The sequence below is a fragment of the Spermophilus citellus genome, assembly GCF_964194105.1.
Source record: "Spermophilus citellus genome assembly, chromosome: X".
Lineage (NCBI taxonomy): Eukaryota > Metazoa > Chordata > Mammalia > Rodentia > Sciuridae > Spermophilus > Spermophilus citellus.
In genome coordinates, this window is record NC_138190.1 from 50,886,444 (window position 1) to 50,905,519 (window position 19,076).

Genomic DNA, 19,076 nt, shown 5'->3' on the forward strand with positions numbered 1-19,076 from the left:
TCAGAGTTCCAAATACATGTATCAATATAGGAGAAAACAGTGTGAAACCTAAAAATTCAAACTCTTACTGGAAATGAACGCTTCAGCATAGAAGAACGAAATTTGGGGAACCAAGTCGCCTTAGTGTACTGATCATTACCTGAAAGTATCATCCAGTTTGGGTGAAAAAATATTTGCTGAGATTTCTGGAGTTTCGTAATTTTTGGAAGCTTGGCAACCCCTTTCCATGAAAGTGTTTCTCGCCAGTCACTGCTTCGGGCTACATCAAGAGGAAACAAAACATAGAGATAGAACGTGAAACTACTTTACTGTGTCAAGTTTCAAGAAGCTAGCACAAACCGTGTAGGATTCAGAGTTCCAAATATATGTATCAAAATAGGAAAAAACTGAGTGAAACCTAAAAATTCAAACTCTTACTGGAAATGAACGCTTCAACATAGAAAAAGAAATTTGGGGAACCAAGTCGCCTTAGTGTAGTGATCATTACCTGAAAGTATCATCCAGTTTGGGTGAAAAAATATTGGCTGAGATTTCTGGAGATTCGTAATTTTTGGAAGCTTGGCAACCCCTTTCCATGAAAGCCTTTCTCGCCAGTCACTGCTTAGGGCTACATCAAGAGGAAACAAAACATAGAGATAGAACGTGAAACTACTTTACTGTGTCAAGTTTCAAGAAGCTAGCACAAACCGTGTTGGATTTAGAGTACCAAATACATGTATCAGTATAGGAGAAAACAGAGTGAAACCTAAAAATTCAAACTGTTACTGGAAATGAACGCTTCAACATAGAAGAACGAAATTTGGGGAACCAAGTCGCAATACTGTACTGATCATTACCTGAAAGTATCATCCAGTTTGTGTGAAAAAATATTGGCTGAGATTTCTGGAGATTCGTAATTTTTGGAAGCTTGGCAACCCCTTTCCATGAAAGTGTTTCTCGCCAGTCACTGCTTAGGGCTACATCAAGAGGAAACAAAACATATAGATAGAACGTGGAACTACTTTACTGTGTCAAGTTTCAAGAAGCTAGCACAAACCGTGTTGGATTTAGAGTTCCAAATACATGTATCAATATAGGAGAAAACAGAGTGAAACCTAAAAATTCAAACTGTTACTGGAAATGAACGCTTCAACATAGAAGAACGAAATTTGGGGAACCAAGTCGCCTTAGTGTACTCATCATTACCTGAAAGTATCATCCAGTTTGGGTGAAAAAATATTCCCTGAGATTTCTGGAGATTCGTAATTTTTGGAAGCTTGGAAACCCCTTTTCAATAAAGTGTTTCTCGCCAGTCACTGCTTAGTGCTACATCAAGAGGAAACAAAACATAGAGATAGAACGTGAAACTACTTTACTGTGTCAAGTTTCAAGAAGCTAGCACAAACCGTGTTGGATTCAGAGTTCCAAATACATGTATCAATATAGGAGAAAACAGAGTGAAACCTAAAAATTCAAACTGTTACTGGAAATGAACGCTTCAACATAGAAGAACGAAATTTGGGGAACCAAGTCGCCTTCGTGTACTCATCATTACCTGAAAGTATCATCCAGTTTGGGTGAGAAAATATTACCTGAGATTTCTGGAGATTCGTAATTTTTGGAAGCTTGGCAACCCCTTTCCATGAAAGTGTTTCTCGCCAGTCACTGCTTAGGGCTACATCAAGAGGAAACAAAACATAGAGATAGAACGTGGAACTACTTTACTGTGTCAAGTTTCAAGAAGCTAGCAGAAATCGTGTTGGATTTAGAGTTCCAATTACAGGTATCAATATAGGAGAAAACAGAGTGAAACCTAAAAATTCAAACTGTTACTGGAAATGAACGCTTCAACATAGAAGAACGAAAATTGGGGAACCAAGTTGCCTTAGTGTACTGATCATTACCTGAAAGTATAATCCAGTTTGGGTGAAAAAATATTGGCTGAGATTTCTGTAGATTCGTAATTTTTGGAAGCTTGGAAACCCCTTTCCATGAAAGCCTTTCTCGCCAGTCACTGCTTAGGGCTACATCAAGAGGAAACAAAACATAGAGATAGAACGTGGAACTACTTTACTGTGTCAAGTTTCAAGAAGCTAGCACAAACCGTGTTGGATTCAGAGTTCCAAATACATCTATCAATATAGGAGAAAACAGAGTGAAACCTAAAAATTCAAACTGTTACTGGAAATGAACGCTTCAACATAGAAGAACGAAATTTGGGGAACCAAGTCGCCTTAGTGTAGTGATCATTACCTGAAAGTATCATCCAGTTTGGGTGAAAAAATATTGGCTGAGATTTCTGGAGATTCGTAATTTTTGGAAGCTTGGCAACCCCTTTCCACGAAAGTCTTTCTCGCCAGTCACTGCTTAGGGCTACATCAAGACGAAAGAAAACATAGAGATAGAACGTGAAACTACTTTACTGTGTCAAGTTTCAAGAAGCTAGCACAAACCGGGTTGGATTTAGAGTTCCAAATGCATCTATCAATATAGGAGAAAACAGATTGATACCTAAAAATTCAAACGGTTAATGGAAATGAACGCTTCAACATAGAAGAACGAAATTTTGGGAACCAAGGCGCCTTAGTGTACTGATCATTATCTGAAAGTATCATCCAGTTTGGGTGAAAAAATATTTGCTGAGATTTGTGGAGATTCGTAATTTTTGGAAGCTTGGCATCCCCTTTCCATGAAAGTGTTTCTCGCCAGTCACTGCTTAGTGCTACATCAAGAGGAAAAAAAACATAGAGATAGAACCTGAAACTACTTTACTGTTTCAAGTTTCAAGAAGCTAGCACAAACCGTGTTGGATTCAGAGTTCCAAATATATGTATCAATATAGGAGAAAACAGTTTGAAAATTAAAAATTCAAACTGTTACTGGAAATGAACGCTTCAGCATAGAAGAACGAAATTTGGGGAACCAAGTTGCCTTAGTGTACTGATCATTACCTGAAAGTATCATCCAGTTTGGGTGAAAAAATATTTGCTGAGATTTCTGGAGTTTCGTAATTTTTGGAAGCTTGGCAACCCCTTTCCATGAAAGTGTTTCTCGCCAGTCACTGCTTAGGGCTACATCAAGAGGAAACAAAACATAGAGATAGAACGTGGAACTACTTTACTGTGTCAAGTTTCAAGAAGCTAGCACAAACCGTGTTGGATTCAGAGTTCCAAATATATGTATCAATATAGGAGAAAACAGTGTGAAACCTAAAAATTCAAACTGTTACTGGAAATGAACGCTTCAGCATAGAAGAACGAAATTTGGGGAACCAAGTCACCTTAGTGTACTGATCATTACCTGAAAGTATCATCCAGTTTGGGTGAAAAAATATTTGCTGAGATTTCTGGAGTTTCGTAATTTTTGGAAGCTTGGCAACCCCTTTCCATGAAAGTGTTTCTCGCCAGTCACTGCTTCGGGCTACATCAAGAGGAAACAAAACATAGAGATAGAATGTGAAACTACTTTACTGTGTCAAGTTTCAAGAAGCTAGCACAAACCGTGTAGGATTCAGAGTTCCAAATATATGTATCAAAATAGGAAAAAACAGAGTGAAACCTAAAAATTCAAACTGTTACTGGAAATGAACGCTTCAACATAGAAGAACAAAATTTGGGGAACCAAGTCGCATTAGTGTACTGATCATTACCTGAAAGTATCATCCAGTTTGGGTGAAAAAATATTGGCTGAGATTTCTGGAGATTCGTAATTTTTGGAAGCTTGGCAACCCCTTTCCATGAAAGCGTTTCTCGCCAGTCACTGCTTAGGGCTACATCAAGAGGAAACAAAACATAGAGATAGAACGTGGAACTACTTTACTGTGTCACGTTTCAAGAAGCTAGCACAAACCGTGTTGGATTTAGAGTTCCAAATACATGTATCAATATAGGAGAAAACAGAGTGAAACCTAAAAATTCAAACTGTTACTGGAAATGAACGCTTCAACATAGAAGAACGAAACTTGGGGAACCAAGTCGCCTTAGTGTAATGATCATTACGTGAAAGTATCATCCAGTTTGGGTGAAAAAATATTGGCTGAGGTTTCTGGAGATTCGCAATTTTTGGAAGCTTGGCAACCCCTTTCCATGAAAGTGTTTCTCGCCAGTCACTGCTTAGGGCTACATCAAGAGGAAACAAAACATAGAGATAGAACGTGGAACTACTTTACTGTGTCAAGTTTCAAGAAGCTAGCACAAACCGTGTTGGATTTAGAGTTCCAAATACATGTATCAATATAGGAGAAAACAGAGTGAAACCTAAAAATTCAAACTGTTACTGGAAATGAACGCTTCAACATAGAAGAACGAAATTTGGGGAACCAAGTCGCCTTAGTGTAGTGATCATTACCTGAAAGTATCATCCAGTTTGGGTGAAAAAATATTGGCTGAGATTTCTGGAGATTCGTAATTTTTGGAATCTTGGCAACCCCTTTCCATGAAAGTGTTTCTCGCCAGTCACTGCTTAGGGCTACATCAAGAGGAAACAAAACATAGAGATAGAACGTGGAACTACTTTACTGTGTCAAGTTTCAAGAAGCTAGCACAAACCGTGTTGGATTCAGAGTTCCAAATACATGTATCAATATAGGAGAAAACAGTGTGAAACCTAAAAATTCAAACTCTTACTGGAAATGAACGCTTCAGCATAGAAGAACGAAATTTGGGGAACCAAGTCGCCTTAGTGTACTGATCATTACCTGAAAGTATCATCCAGTTTGGGTGAAAAAATATTTGCTGAGATTTCTGGAGTTTCGTAATTTTTGGAAGCTTGGCAACCCCTTTCCATGAAAGTGTTTCTCGCCAGTCACTGCTTCGGGCTACATCAAGAGGAAACAAAACATAGAGATAGAACGTGAAACTACTTTACTGTGTCAAGTTTCAAGAAGCTAGCACAAACCGTGTAGGATTCAGAGTTCCAAATATATGTATCAAAATAGGAAAAAACTGAGTGAAACCTAAAAATTCAAACTCTTACTGGAAATGAACGCTTCAACATAGAAAAAGAAATTTGGGGAACCAAGTCGCCTTAGTGTAGTGATCATTACCTGAAAGTATCATCCAGTTTGGGTGAAAAAATATTGGCTGAGATTTCTGGAGATTCGTAATTTTTGGAAGCTTGGCAACCCCTTTCCATGAAAGCCTTTCTCGCCAGTCACTGCTTAGGGCTACATCAAGAGGAAACAAAACATAGAGATAGAACGTGAAACTACTTTACTGTGTCAAGTTTCAAGAAGCTAGCACAAACCGTGTTGGATTTAGAGTACCAAATACATGTATCAGTATAGGAGAAAACAGAGTGAAACCTAAAAATTCAAACTGTTACTGGAAATGAACGCTTCAACATAGAAGAACGAAATTTGGGGAACCAAGTCGCAATACTGTACTGATCATTACCTGAAAGTATCATCCAGTTTGTGTGAAAAAATATTGGCTGAGATTTCTGGAGATTCGTAATTTTTGGAAGCTTGGCAACCCCTTTCCATGAAAGTGTTTCTCGCCAGTCACTGCTTAGGGCTACATCAAGAGGAAACAAAACATATAGATAGAACGTGGAACTACTTTACTGTGTCAAGTTTCAAGAAGCTAGCACAAACCGTGTTGGATTCAGAGTTCCAAATACATGTATCAATATAGGAGAAAACAGAGTGAAACCTAAAAATTCAAACTGTTACTGGAAATGAACGCTTCAACATAGAAGAACGAAATTTGGGGAACCAAGTCGCCTTAGTGTACTCATCATTACCTGAAAGTATCATCCAGTTTGGGTGAAAAAATATTCCCTGAGATTTCTGGAGATTCATAATTTTTGGAAGCTTGGATACCCCTTTTCAATAAAGTGTTTCTCGCCAGTCACTGCTTAGTGCTACATCAAGAGGAAACAAAACATAGAGATAGAACGTGAAACTACTTTACTGTGTCAAGTTTCAAGAAGCTAGCACAAACCGTGTTGGATTCAGAGTTCCAAATACATGTATCAATATAGGAGAAAACAGAGTGAAACCTAAAAATTCAAACTGTTACTGGAAATGAACGCTTCAACATAGAAGAACGAAATTTGGGGAACCAAGTCGCCTTCGTGTACTCATCATTACCTGAAAGTATCATCCAGTTTGGGTGAGAAAATATTACCTGAGATTTCCGGAGATTCGTAATTTTTGGAAGCTTGGCAACCCCTTTCCATGAAAGTGTTTCTCGCCAGTCACTGCTTAGGGCTACATCAAGAGGAAACAAAACATAGAGATAGAACGTGGAACTACTTTACTGTGTCAAGTTTCAAGAAGCTAGCAGAAACCGTGTTGGATTTAGAGTTCCAATTACAGGTATCAATATAGGAGAAAACAGAGTGAAACCTAAAAATTCAAACTGTTACTGGAAATGAACGCTTCAACATAGAAGAACGAAAATTGGGGAACCAAGTTGCCTTAGTGTACTGATCATTACCTGAAAGTATAATCCAGTTTGGGGGAAAAAATATTGGCTGAGATTTCTGTAGATTCGTAATTTTTGGAAGCTTGGAAACCCCTTTCCATGAAAGCCTTTCTCGCCAGTCACTGCTTAGGGCTACATCAAGAGGAAACAAAACATAGAGATAGAACGTGAAACTACTTTACTGTTTCAAGTTTCAAGAAGCTAGCACAAACCGTGTTGGATTCAGAGTTCCAAATATATGTATCAATATAGGAGAAAACAGTGTGAAACCTAAAAATTCAAACTGTTACTGGAAATGAACGCTTCAGCATAGAAGAACGAAATTTGGGGAACCAAGTCACCTTAGTGTACTGATCATTACCTGAAAGTATCATCCAGTTTGGGTGAAAAAATATTTGCTGAGATTTCTGGAGTTTCGTAATTTTTGGAAGCTTGGCAACCCCTTTCCATGAAAGTGTTTCTCGCCAGTCACTGCTTCGGGCTACATCAAGAGGAAACAAAACATAGACATAGAACGTGAAACTACTTTACTGTGTCAAGTTTCAAGAAGCTAGCACAAACCGTGTAGGATTCAGAGTTCCAAATATATGTATCAAAATAGGAAAAAACAGAGTGAAACCTAAAAATTCAAACTGTTACTGGAAATGAACGCTTCAACATAGAAGAACAAAATTTGGGGAACCAAGTCGCATTAGTGTACTGATCATTACCTGAAAGTATCATCCAGTTTGGGTGAAAAAATATTGGCTGAGATTTCTGGAGATTCGTAATTTTTGGAAGCTTGGCAACCCCTTTCCATGAAAGCGTTTCTCGCCAGTCACTGCTTAGGGCTACATCAAGAGGAAACAAAACATAGAGATAGAACCTGAAACTACTTTACTGTGTCAAGTTTCAAGAAGCTAGCACAAACCGTGTTTTATTTAGACTTCCAAATACATGTATCAATATAGGAGAAAACAGAGTGAAACCTAAAAATTCAAACTGTTACTGGAAATGAACGCTTCAACATAGAAGAACGAAATTTGGGGAACCAAGTCGCATTAGTGTACTGATCATTACTTGAAAGTATCATCCAGTTTGGGTGAAAAAATATTTGCTGAGATTTCTGGAGATTCGTAATTCTTGGAAGCTTGGCAACCCCTTTCCATGAAACTGTTTCTCGCCAGTCACTGCTTAGGGCTACATCAAGAGGAAACAAAACATAGAGATAGAACGTGGAACTACTTTACTGTGTCAAGTTTCAAGAAGCTAGCACAAACCAGGTTGGATTTAGAGTTCCAAATACATCTATCATTATAGGAGAAAACAGAGTGATACCTAAAAATTCAAACTGTTAATGGAAATGAACGCTTCAACATAGAAGAACGAAATTTGGGGAACCAAGTCGCCTTAGTGTACTGATCATTACCTGAAAGTTCATCTAGTTTGGGTGAAAAAATATTGGCTGAGATTTCTGGAGATTCGTAATTTTTTGGAGCTTGGCAACCCCTTTCCATGAAAGTGTTTCTCGCCAGTTACTGCTTAGGGCTACATCAAGAGGAAACAAAACATATAGATAGAACGTGGAAATACTTTACTGTGTCAAGTTTCAAGAAGCTAGCACAAACCGTGTTCGATTTAGAGTTCCAAATACATGTATCAATATAGGAGAAAACAGAGTGAAACCTAAAAATTCAAACTGTTACTGGAAATGAACGTTTCAACATAGAAGAACGAAATTTGGGGAACCAAGTCGCCTTCGTGTACTCATCATTACCTGAAAGTATCATCCAGTTTGGGTGAAAAAATATTGGCTGAGATTTCTGGAGATTCGTAATTTTTGGAAGCTTGGCAACCCCTTTCCATGAAAGTGTTTCTCGCCAGTCACTGCTTAGGGCTACATCAAGAGGAAACAAAACATAGAGATAGAACGTGAAACTACTTTACTGTGTCAAGTTTCAAGAAGCTAGCACAAACCGTGTTGGATTCAGAGTTCCAAATATATGTATCAATATAGGAGAAAACAGTGTGAAACCTAAAAATTCAAACTGTTACTGGAAATGAACGCTTCAGCATAGAAGAACGAAATTTGGGGAACCAAGTCGCCTTAGTGTACTGATCTTTACCTGAAAGTATCATCCAGTTTGGGTGAAAAAATATTTGCTGAGATTTCTGGAGTTTCGTAATTTTTGGAAGCTTGGCAACCCCTTTCCATGAAAGTGTTTCTCGCCAGTCACTGCTTCGGGCTACATCAAGAGGAAACAAAACATAGAGATAGAACGTGAAACTACTTTACTGTGTCAAGTTTCAAGAAGCTAGCACAAACCGTGTAGGATTCAGAGTTCCAAATATATGTATCAAAATAGGAAAAAACAGGGTGAAACCTAAAAATTCAAACTCTTACTGGAAATGAACGCTTCAACATAGAAGAACGAAATTTGGGGAACCAAGTCGCCTTCGTGTACTCATCATTACCTGAAAGTATCATCCAGTTTGGGTGAAAAAATATTGGCTGAGATTTCTGGAGATTCGTAATTTTTTGAAGCTTGGCAACCCCTTTCCATGAAAGCCTTTCTCGCCAGTCACTGCTTAGGGCTACATCAAGAGGAAACAAAAGATAGAGATAGAACGTGAAACTACTTTACTGTGTCAAGTTTCAAGAAGCTAGCACAAACCGTGTTGGATTCAGAGTTCCAAATACATGTATCAATATAGGAGAAAACAGAGTGAAACCTAAAAATTCAAACTGTTACTGGAAATGAACGCTTCAACATAGAAGAACGAAATTTGGGGAACCAAGTCGCCTTAGTGTAATGATCATTACGTGAAAGTATCATCCAGTTTGGGTGAAAAAATATTGGCTGAGATTTCTGGAGATTCGTAATTTTTGGAAGCTTGGCAACCCCTTTCCATGAAAGTGTTTCTCGCCAGTCACTGCTTAGGGCTACATCAAGAGGAAACAAAACATAGAGATAGAACGTGAAACTACTTTACTGTGTCAAGTTTCAAGAAGCTAGCACAAACCGTGTTGGATTCAGAGTTCCAAATATATGTATCAATATAGGAGAAAACAGTGTGAAACCTAAAAATTCAAACTCTTACTGGAAATGAACACTTCAGCATAGAAGAACGAAATTTGGGGAACCAAGTCGCCTTAGTGTACTGATCATTACCTGAAAGTATCATCCAGTTTGGGTGAAAAAATATTTGCTGAGATTTCTGGAGTTTCGTAATTTTTGGAAGCTTGGCAACCCCTTTCCATGAAAGTGTTTCTCGCCAGTCACTGCTTCGGGCTACATCAAGAGGAAACAAAACATAGAAATAGAACGTGAAACTACTTTACTGTGTCAAGTTTCAAGAAGCTAGCACAAACCGTGTAGGATTCAGAGTTCCAAATATATGTATCAAAATAGGAAAAAACTGAGTGAAACCTAAAAATTCAAACTGTTACTGGAAATGAACGCTTCAACATAGAAGAACGAAATTTGGGGAACCAAGTCGCCTTAGTGTAGTGATCATTACCTGAAAGTATCATCCAGTTTGGGTGAAAAAATATTGGCTGAGATTTCTGGAGATTCGTAATTTTTGGAAGCTTGGCAACCCCTTTCCATGAAAGCCTTTCTCGCCAGTCACTGCTTAGGGCTACATCAAGAGGAAACAAAACATAGAGATAGAACGTGAAACTACTTTACTGTGTCAAGTTTCAAGAAGCTAGCACAAACCGTGTTGGATTTAGAGTACCAAATACATGTATCAGTATAGGAGAAAACAGAGTGAAACCTAAAAATTCAAACTGTTACTGGAAATGAACGCTTCAACATAGAAGAACGAAATTTGGGGAACCAAGTCGCAATACTGTACTGATCATTACCTGAAAGTATCATCCAGTTTGTGTGAAAAAATATTGGCTGAGATTTCTGGAGATTCGTAATTTTTGGAAGCTTGGCAACCCCTTTCCATGAAAGTGTTTCTCGCCAGTCACTGCTTAGGTCTACAGCAAGAGGAAACAAAACATAGAGATACAACGTGAAACTACTTTACTGTGTCAAGTTTCAAGAAGCTAGCACAAACCGTGTTGGATTCAGAGTTCCAAATACATGTATCAATATAGGAGAAAACAGAGTGAAACCTAAAAATTCAAACTGTTACTGGAAATGATCGCTTCAACATAGAAGAACGAAATTTGGGGAACCAAGTCGCATTAGTGTACTGATCATTACCTGAAAGTATCATCAAGTTTGGGTGAAAAAATATTGGCTGAGATTTCTTGAGATTCGTAATTTTTGGAAGCTTGGCAACCCCTTTCCATTAAAGCGTTTCTCGCCAGTCTCTGCTTACGGCTACATCAAGAGGAAACAAAACATAGAGATAGAACCTGAAACTACTTTACTGTGTCAAGTTTCAAGAAGCTAGCACAAACCGTGTTGGATTTAGAGTTCCAAATACATGTATCAATATAGGAGAAAACAGAGTGAAACCTAAAAATTCAAACTGTTACTGGAAATGAACGTTTCAACATAGAAGAACGAAATTTGGGGAACCAAGTCGCCTTCGTGTACTCATCATTACCTGAAAGTATCATTCAGTTTGTGTGAAAAAATATTGGCTGAGATTTCTGGAGATTCGTAATTTTTGGAAGCTTGGCAACCCCTTTCCATGAAAGTGTTTCTCGCCAGTCACTGCTTAGGGCTACATCAAGAGGAAACAAAACATAGAGATAGAACGTGGAACTACTTTACTGTGTCAAGTTTCAAGAAGCTAGCACAAACCGTGTTGGATTCAGAGTTCCAAATACATGTATCAATATAGGAGAAAACAGAGTGAAACCTAAAAATTCAAACTGTTACTGGAAATGAACGCTTCAACATAGAAGAACGAAATTTGGGGAACCAAGTCGCCTTAGTGTAGTGATCATTACCTGAAAGTATCATCCAGTTTGGGTGAAAAAATATTGGCTGAGATTTCTGGAGATTCGTAATTTTTGGAAGCTTGGCAACCCCTTTCCATGAAAGTGTTTCTCACCAGTCACTGCTTAGTGCTACATCAAGAGGAAACACAACATAGAGATAGAACGTGAAACTACTTTACTGTGTCAAGTTTCAAGAAGCTACCACAAACCGTGTTGGATTTAGAGTTCCAAATACATGTATCAATATAGGAGAAAACAGAGTGAAACCTAAAAATTCAAACTGTTACTGGAAATGAACGCTTCAACATAGAAGAACAAAATTTGGGGAACCAAGTCGCCTTAGTGTACTGATCATTACGTGAAAGTATCATCCAGTTTGGGTGAAAAAATATTGGCTGAGATTTCTGAAGATTCGTAATTTTTGGAAGCTTGGCAACCCCTTTCCATGAAAGTGTTTCTCGCCAGTCACTACTTAGCGCTACATCAAGAGGAAACAAAACATAGAGATAGAACGTGAAACTACTTTACTGTGTCAAGTTTCAAGAAGCTAGCACAAACCGTGTAGGATTCAGAGTTCCAAATATATGTATCAAAATAGGAAAAAACAGAGTGAAACCTAAAAATTCAAACTGTTACTGGAAATGAACGCTTCAACATAGAAGAACAAAATTTGGGGAACCAAGTCGCATTAGTGTACTGATCATTACCTGAAAGTATCATCCAGTTTGGGTGAAAAAATATTGGCTGAGATTTCTGGAGATTCGTAATTTTTGGAAGCTTGGCAACCCCTTTCCATGAAAGCGTTTCTCGCCAGTCACTGCTTAGGGCTACATCAAGAGGAAACAAAACATAGAGATAGAACCTGAAACTACTTTACTGTGTCAAGTTTCAAGAAGCTAGCACAAACCGTGTTGGATTTAGACTTCCAAATACATGTATCAATATAGGAGAAAACAGAGTGAAACCTAAAAATTCAAACTGTTACTGGAAATGAACGCTTCAACATAGAAGAACGAAATTTGGGGTACCAAGTCGCATTAGTGTACTGATCATTACTTGAAAGTATCATCCAGTTTGGGTGAAAAAATATTTGCTGAGATTTCTGGAGATTCGTAATTTTTGGAAGCTTGGCAACCCCTTTCCATGAAACTGTTTCTCGCCAGTCACTGCTTAGGGCTACATCAAGAGGAAACAAAACATAGAGATAGAACGTGGAACTACTTTACTGTGTCAAGTTTCAAGAAGCTAGCACAAACCGGGTTGGATTTAGAGTTCCAAATACATCTATCATTATAGGAGAAAACAGAGTGATACCTAAAAATTCAAACTGTTAATGGAAATGAACGCTTCAACATAGAAGAACGAAATTTGGGGAACCAAGTCGCCTTAGTGTACTGATCATTACCTGAAAGTATCATCTAGTTTGGGTGAAAAAATATTGGCTGAGATTTCTGGAGATTCGTAATTTTTTGGAGCTTGGCAACCCCTTTCCATGAAAGTGTTTCTCTCCAGTTACTGCTTAGGGCTACATCAAGAGGAAACAAAACATATAGATAGAACGTGGAAATACTTTACTGTGTCACGTTTCAAGAAGCTAGCACAAACCGTGTTCGATTTAGAGTTCCAAATACATGTATCAATATAGGAGAAAACAGAGTGAAACCTAAAAATTCAAACTGTTAGTGGAAATGAACGTTTCAACATAGAAGAACGAAATTTGGGGAACCAAGTCGCCTTCGTGTACTCATCATTACCTGAAAGTATCATCCAGTTTGGGTGAAAAAATATTGGCTGAGATTTCTGGAGATTCGTAATTTTTGGAAGCTTGGCAACCCCTTTCCATGAAAGTGTTTCTCGCCAGTCACTGCTTAGGGCTACATCAAGAGGAAACAAAACATAGAGATAGAACGTGAAACTACTTTACTGTGTCAAGTTTCAAGAAGCTAGCACAAACCGTGTTGGATTCAGAGTTCCAAATATATGTATCAATATAGGAGAAAACAGTGTGAAACCTAAAAATTCAAACTGTTACTGGAAATGAACGCTTCAGCATAGAAGAACGAAATTTGGGGAACCAAGTCGCCTTAGTGTACTGATCATTACCTGAAAGTATCATCCAGTTTGGGTGAAAAAATATTTGCTGAGATTTCTGGAGTTTCGTAATTTTTGGAAGCTTGGCAACCCCTTTCCATGAAAGTATTTCTCGCCAGTCACTGCTTCGGGCTACATCAAGAGGAAACAAAACATAGAGATAGAACGTGAAACTACTTTACTGTGTCAAGTTTCAAGAAGCTAGCACAAACCGTGTAGGATTCAGAGTTCCAAATATATGTATCAAAATAGGAAAAAACAGGGTGAAACCTAAAAATTCAAACTCTTACTGGAAATGAACGCTTCAACATAGAAGAACGAAATTTGTGGAACCAAGTCGCCTTAGTGTAGTGATCATTACCTGAAAGTATCATCCAGTTTGGGTGAAAAAATATTGGCTGAGATTTCTGGAGATTCGTAATTTTTTGAAGCTTGGCAACCCCTTTCCATGAAAGCCTTTCTCGCCAGTCACTGCTTACGGCTACATCAAGAGGAAACAAAACATAGAGATAGAACCTGAAACTACTTTACTGTGCCAAGTTTCAAGAAGCTAGCACAAACCGTGTTGGATTTAGAGTTCCAAATACATGTATCAATATAGGAGAAAACAGAGTGAAACCTAAAAATTCAAACTGTTACTGGAAATGAACGTTTCAACATAGAAGAACGAAATTTGGGGAACCAAGTCGCCTTAGTGTAGTGATCATTACCTGAAAGTATCATCCAGTTTGGATGAAAAAATATTGGCTGAGATTTCTGGAGATTCGTAATTTTTGGAAGCTTGGCAACCCCTTTCCATGAAAGCGTTTCTCGCCAGTCACTGCTTATGGCTACATCAAGAGGAAACAAAACATAGAGATAGAACCTGAAACTACTTTACTGTGTCAAGTTTCAAGAAGCTAGCACAAACCGTGTTGGATTTAGAGTTCCAAATACATGTATCAATATAGGAGAAAACAGAGTGAAACCTAAAAATTCAAACTGTTACTGGAAATGAACGTTTCAACATAGAAGAACGAAATTTGGGGAACCAAGTCGCCTTCGTGTACTCATCATTACCTGAAAGTATCATCCAGTTTGGGTGAAAAAATATTGGTTGAGATTTCTGGAGATTCGTAATTTTTGGAAGCTTGGCAACCCCTTTCCATGAAAGTGTTTCTCGCCAGTCACTGCTTAGGTCTACATCAAGAGGAAACAAAACATATAGATAGAACGTGGAACTACTTTACTGTGTCACGTTTCAAGAAGCTAGCACAAACCGTGTTGGATTTAGAGTTCCAAATACATGTATCAATATAGGAGAAAACAGAGTGAAACCTAAAAATTCAAACTGTTACTGGAAATGAACGCTTCAACATAGAAGAACGAAATTTGGGGAACCAAGTCGCCTTAGGGTAATGATCATTACGTGAAAGTATCATCCAGTTTGGGTGAAAAAATATTGGCTGAGATTTCTGGAGATTCGCAATTTTTGGAAGCTTGGCAACCCCTTTCCATGAAAGTGTTTCTCGCCAGTCACTGCTTAGGGCTACATCAAGAGGAAACAAAACATAGAGATAGAACGTGGAACTACTTTACTGTGTCAAGTTTCAAGAAGCTAGCACAAACCGTGTTGGATTTAGAGTTCCAAATACATGTATCAATATAGGAGAAAACAGAGTGAAACCTAAAAATTCAAACTGTTACTGGAAATGAACGCTTCAACATAGAAGAACGAAATTTGGGGAACCAAGTCGCCTTAGTGTAGTGATCATTACCTGAAAGTATCATCCAGTTTGGGTGAAAAAATATTGGCTGAGATTTCTGGAGATTCGTAATTTTTGGAAGCTTGGCAACCCCTTTCCATGAAAGCCTTTCTCGCCAGTCACTGCTTAGGGCTACATCAAGAGGAAACAAAACATAGAGATAGAACGTGAAACTACTTTACTGTGTCAAGTTTCAAGAAGCTAGCACAAACCGTGTTGGATTTAGAGTACCAAATACATGTATCAGTATAGGAGAAAACAGAGTGAAACCTAAAAATTCAAACTGTTACTGGAAATGAACGCTTCAACATAGAAGAACGAAATTTGGGGAACCAAGTCGCAATACTGTACTGATCATTACCTGAAAGTATCATCCAGTTTGTGTGAAAAAATATTGGCTGAGATTTCTGGAGATTCGTAATTTTTGGAAGCTTGGCAACCCCTTTCCATGAAAGTGTTTCTCGCCAGTCACTGCTTAGGGCTACAGCAAGAGGAAACAAAACATAGAGATAGAACGTGAAACTACTTTACTGTGTCAAGTTTCAAGAAGCTAGCAAAAACCGTGTTGGATTCAGAGTTCCAAATACATGTATCAATATAGGAGAAAACAGAGTGAAACCTAAAAATTCAAACTGTTACTGGAAATGAACGTTTCAACATAGAAGAACGAAATTTGGGGAACCAAGTCGCCTTAGTGTACTGATCATTACCTGAAAGTATCATCAAGTTTGGGTGAAAAAATATTGGCTGAGATTTCTTGAGATTCGTAATTTTTGGAAGCTTGGCAACCCCTTTCCATTAAAGCGTTTCTCGCCAGTCTCTGCTTACGGCTACATCAAGAGGAAACAAAACATAGAGATAGAACCTGAAACTACTTTACTGTATCAAGTTTCAAGAAGCTAGCACAAACCGTGTTGGATTTAGACTTCCAAATACATGTATCAATATAGGAGAAAACAGAGTGAAACCTAAAAATTCAAACTGTTACTGGAAATGAACGTTTCAACATAGAAGAACGAAATTTGGGGAACCAAGTCGCCTTCGTGTAGTGATCATTACCTGAAAGTATCATCCAGTTTGGGTGAAAAAATATTGGCTGAGATTTCTGGAGATTCGTAATTTTTGGAAGCTTGGCAACCCCTTTCCATGAAAGTGTTTCTCACCAGTCACTGCTTAGTGCTACATCAAGAGGAAACACAACATAGAGATACAACGTGAAACTACTTTACTGTGTCAAGTTTCAAGAAGCTACCACAAACCGTGTTGGATTTAGAGTTCCAAATCCATGTATCAATATAGGAGAAAACAGAGTGAAACCTAAAAATTCAAACTGTTACTGGAAATGAACGCTTCAACATAGAAGAACAAAATTTGGGGAACCAAGTCGCCTTAGTGTACTGATCATTACGTGAAAGTATCATCCAGTTTGGGTGAAAAAATATTGGCTGAGATTTCTGAAGATTCGTAATTTTTGGAAGCTTGGCAACCCCTTTCCATGAAAGTGTTTCTCGCCAGTCACTACTTAGGGCTACATCAAGAGGAAACAAAACATAGAGATAGAACGTGAAACTACTTTACTGTGTCAAGTTTCAAGAAGCTAGCACAAACCGTGTTGGATTCAGAGTTCCAAATACATGTATCAATATAGGAGAAAACAGAGTGAAACCTAAAAATTCAAACTGTTACTGGAAATGAACGCTTTAACATAGAAGAACGAAATTTGGGGAACCAAGTCGCCTTAGTGAACTGATCATTACCTGAAAGTATCATCCAGTTTGGGTGAAAAAATATTGGCTGAGAATTCTGGAAATTCGTAATTTTTGGAAGCTTGGCAACCCCTTTCCATGAAAGTGTTTCTCGCCAGTCACTGCTTAGGGCTACATCAAGAGGAAACAAAACATATAGATAGAACGTGGAAATACTTTACTGTGTCAAGTTTCAAGAAGCTAGCACAAACCGTGTTTGATTTAGAGTTCCAAATATATGTATCAATATAGGAGAAAACAGTATGAAACCTAAAAATTCAAACTGTTACTAGAAATGAACGCTTCAGCATAGAAGAACGAAATTTGGGGAACCAAGTCGCCTTAGGGTAATGATCATTACGTGAAAGTATCATCCAGTTTGGGTGAAAAAATATTGGCTGAGATTTCTGGAGATTCGCAATTTTTGGAAGCTTGGCAACCCCTTTCCATGAAAGTGTTTCTCGCCAGTCACTGCTTAGGGCTACATCAAGAGGAAACAAAACATAGAGATAGAACGTGGAACTACTTTACTGTGTCAAGTTTCAAGAAGCTAGCACAAACCGTGTTGGATTTAGAGTTCCAAATACATGTATCAATATAGGAGAAAACAGAGTGAAACCTAAAAATTCAAACTGTTACTGGAAATGAACGCTTCAACATAGAAGAACGAAATTTGGGGAACCAAGTCGTCTTAGTGTAGTGATCATTACCTGAAAGTATCATCCAGTTTGGGTGAAAAAATATTGGCTGAGATTTCTGGAGATTCGTAATTTTTGGAAGCTTGGCAACCCCTTTCCATGAAAGCCTTTCTCGCCAGTCACTGCTTAGGGCTACATCAAGAGGAAACAAAACATAGAGATAGAACGTGAAACTACTTTACTGTGTCAAGTTTCAAGAAGCTAGCACAAACCGTGTTGGATTTAGAGTACCAAATACATGTATCAGTATAGGAGAAAACAGAGTGAAACCTAAAAATTCAAACTGTTACTGGAAATGAACGCTTCAACATAGAAGAACGAAATTTGGGGAACCAAGTCGCCTTAGTGTAGTGATCATTACCTGAAAGTATCATCCAGTTTGGATGAAAAAATATTGGCTGAGATTTCTGGAGATTCGTAATTTTTGGAAGCTTGGCAACCCCTTTCCATGAAAGCGTTTCTCGCCAGTCACTGCTTACGGCTACATCAAGAGGAAACAAAACATAGAGATAGAACCTGAAACTACTTTACTGTGTCAAGTTTCAAGAAGCTAGCACAAACCGTGTTGGATTTAGAGTTCCAAATACATGTATCAATATAGGAGAAAACAGAGTGAAACCTAAAAATTCAAACTGTTACTGGAAATGAACGTTTCAACATAGAAGAACGAAATTTGGGGAACCAAGTCGCCTTCGTGTACTCATCATTACCTGAAAGTATCATCCAGTTTGGGTGAAAAAATATTGGTTGAGATTTCTGGAGATTCGTAATTTTTGGAAGCTTGGCAACCCCTTTCCATGAAAGTGTTTCTCGCCAGTCACTGCTTAGGTCTACATCAAGAGGAAACAAAACATATAGATAGAACGTGGAACTACTTTACTGTGTCACGTTTCAAGAAGCTAGCACAAACCGTGTTGGATTTAGAGTTCCAAATACATGTATCAATATAGGAGAAAACAGAGTGAAACCTAAAAATTCAAACTGTTACTGGAAATGAACGCTTCAACATAGAAGAACGAAATTTGGGGAACCAAGTCGCCTTAGGGTAATGATCATTACGTGAAAGTATCATCCAGTTTGGGTGAAAAAATATTGGCTGAGATTTCTGGAGATTCGCAATTTTTGGAAGCTTGGCAACCCCTTTCCATGAAAGTGTTTCTCGCCAGTCACTGCTTAGGGCTACATCAAGAGGAAACAAAACATAGAGATAGAACGTGGAACTACTTTACTGTGTCAAGTTTCAAGAAGCTAGCACAAACCGTGTTGGATTTAGAGTTCCAAATACATGTATCAATATAGGAGAAAACAGAGTGAAACCTAAAAATTCAAACTGTTACTGGAAATGAACGCTTCAACATAGAAGAACGAAATTTGGGGAACCAAGTCGCCTTAGTGTAGTGATCATTACCTGAAAGTATCATCCAGTTTGGGTGAAAAAATATTGGCTGAGATTTCTGGAGATTCGTAATTTTTGGAAGCTTGGCAACCCCTTTCCATGAAAG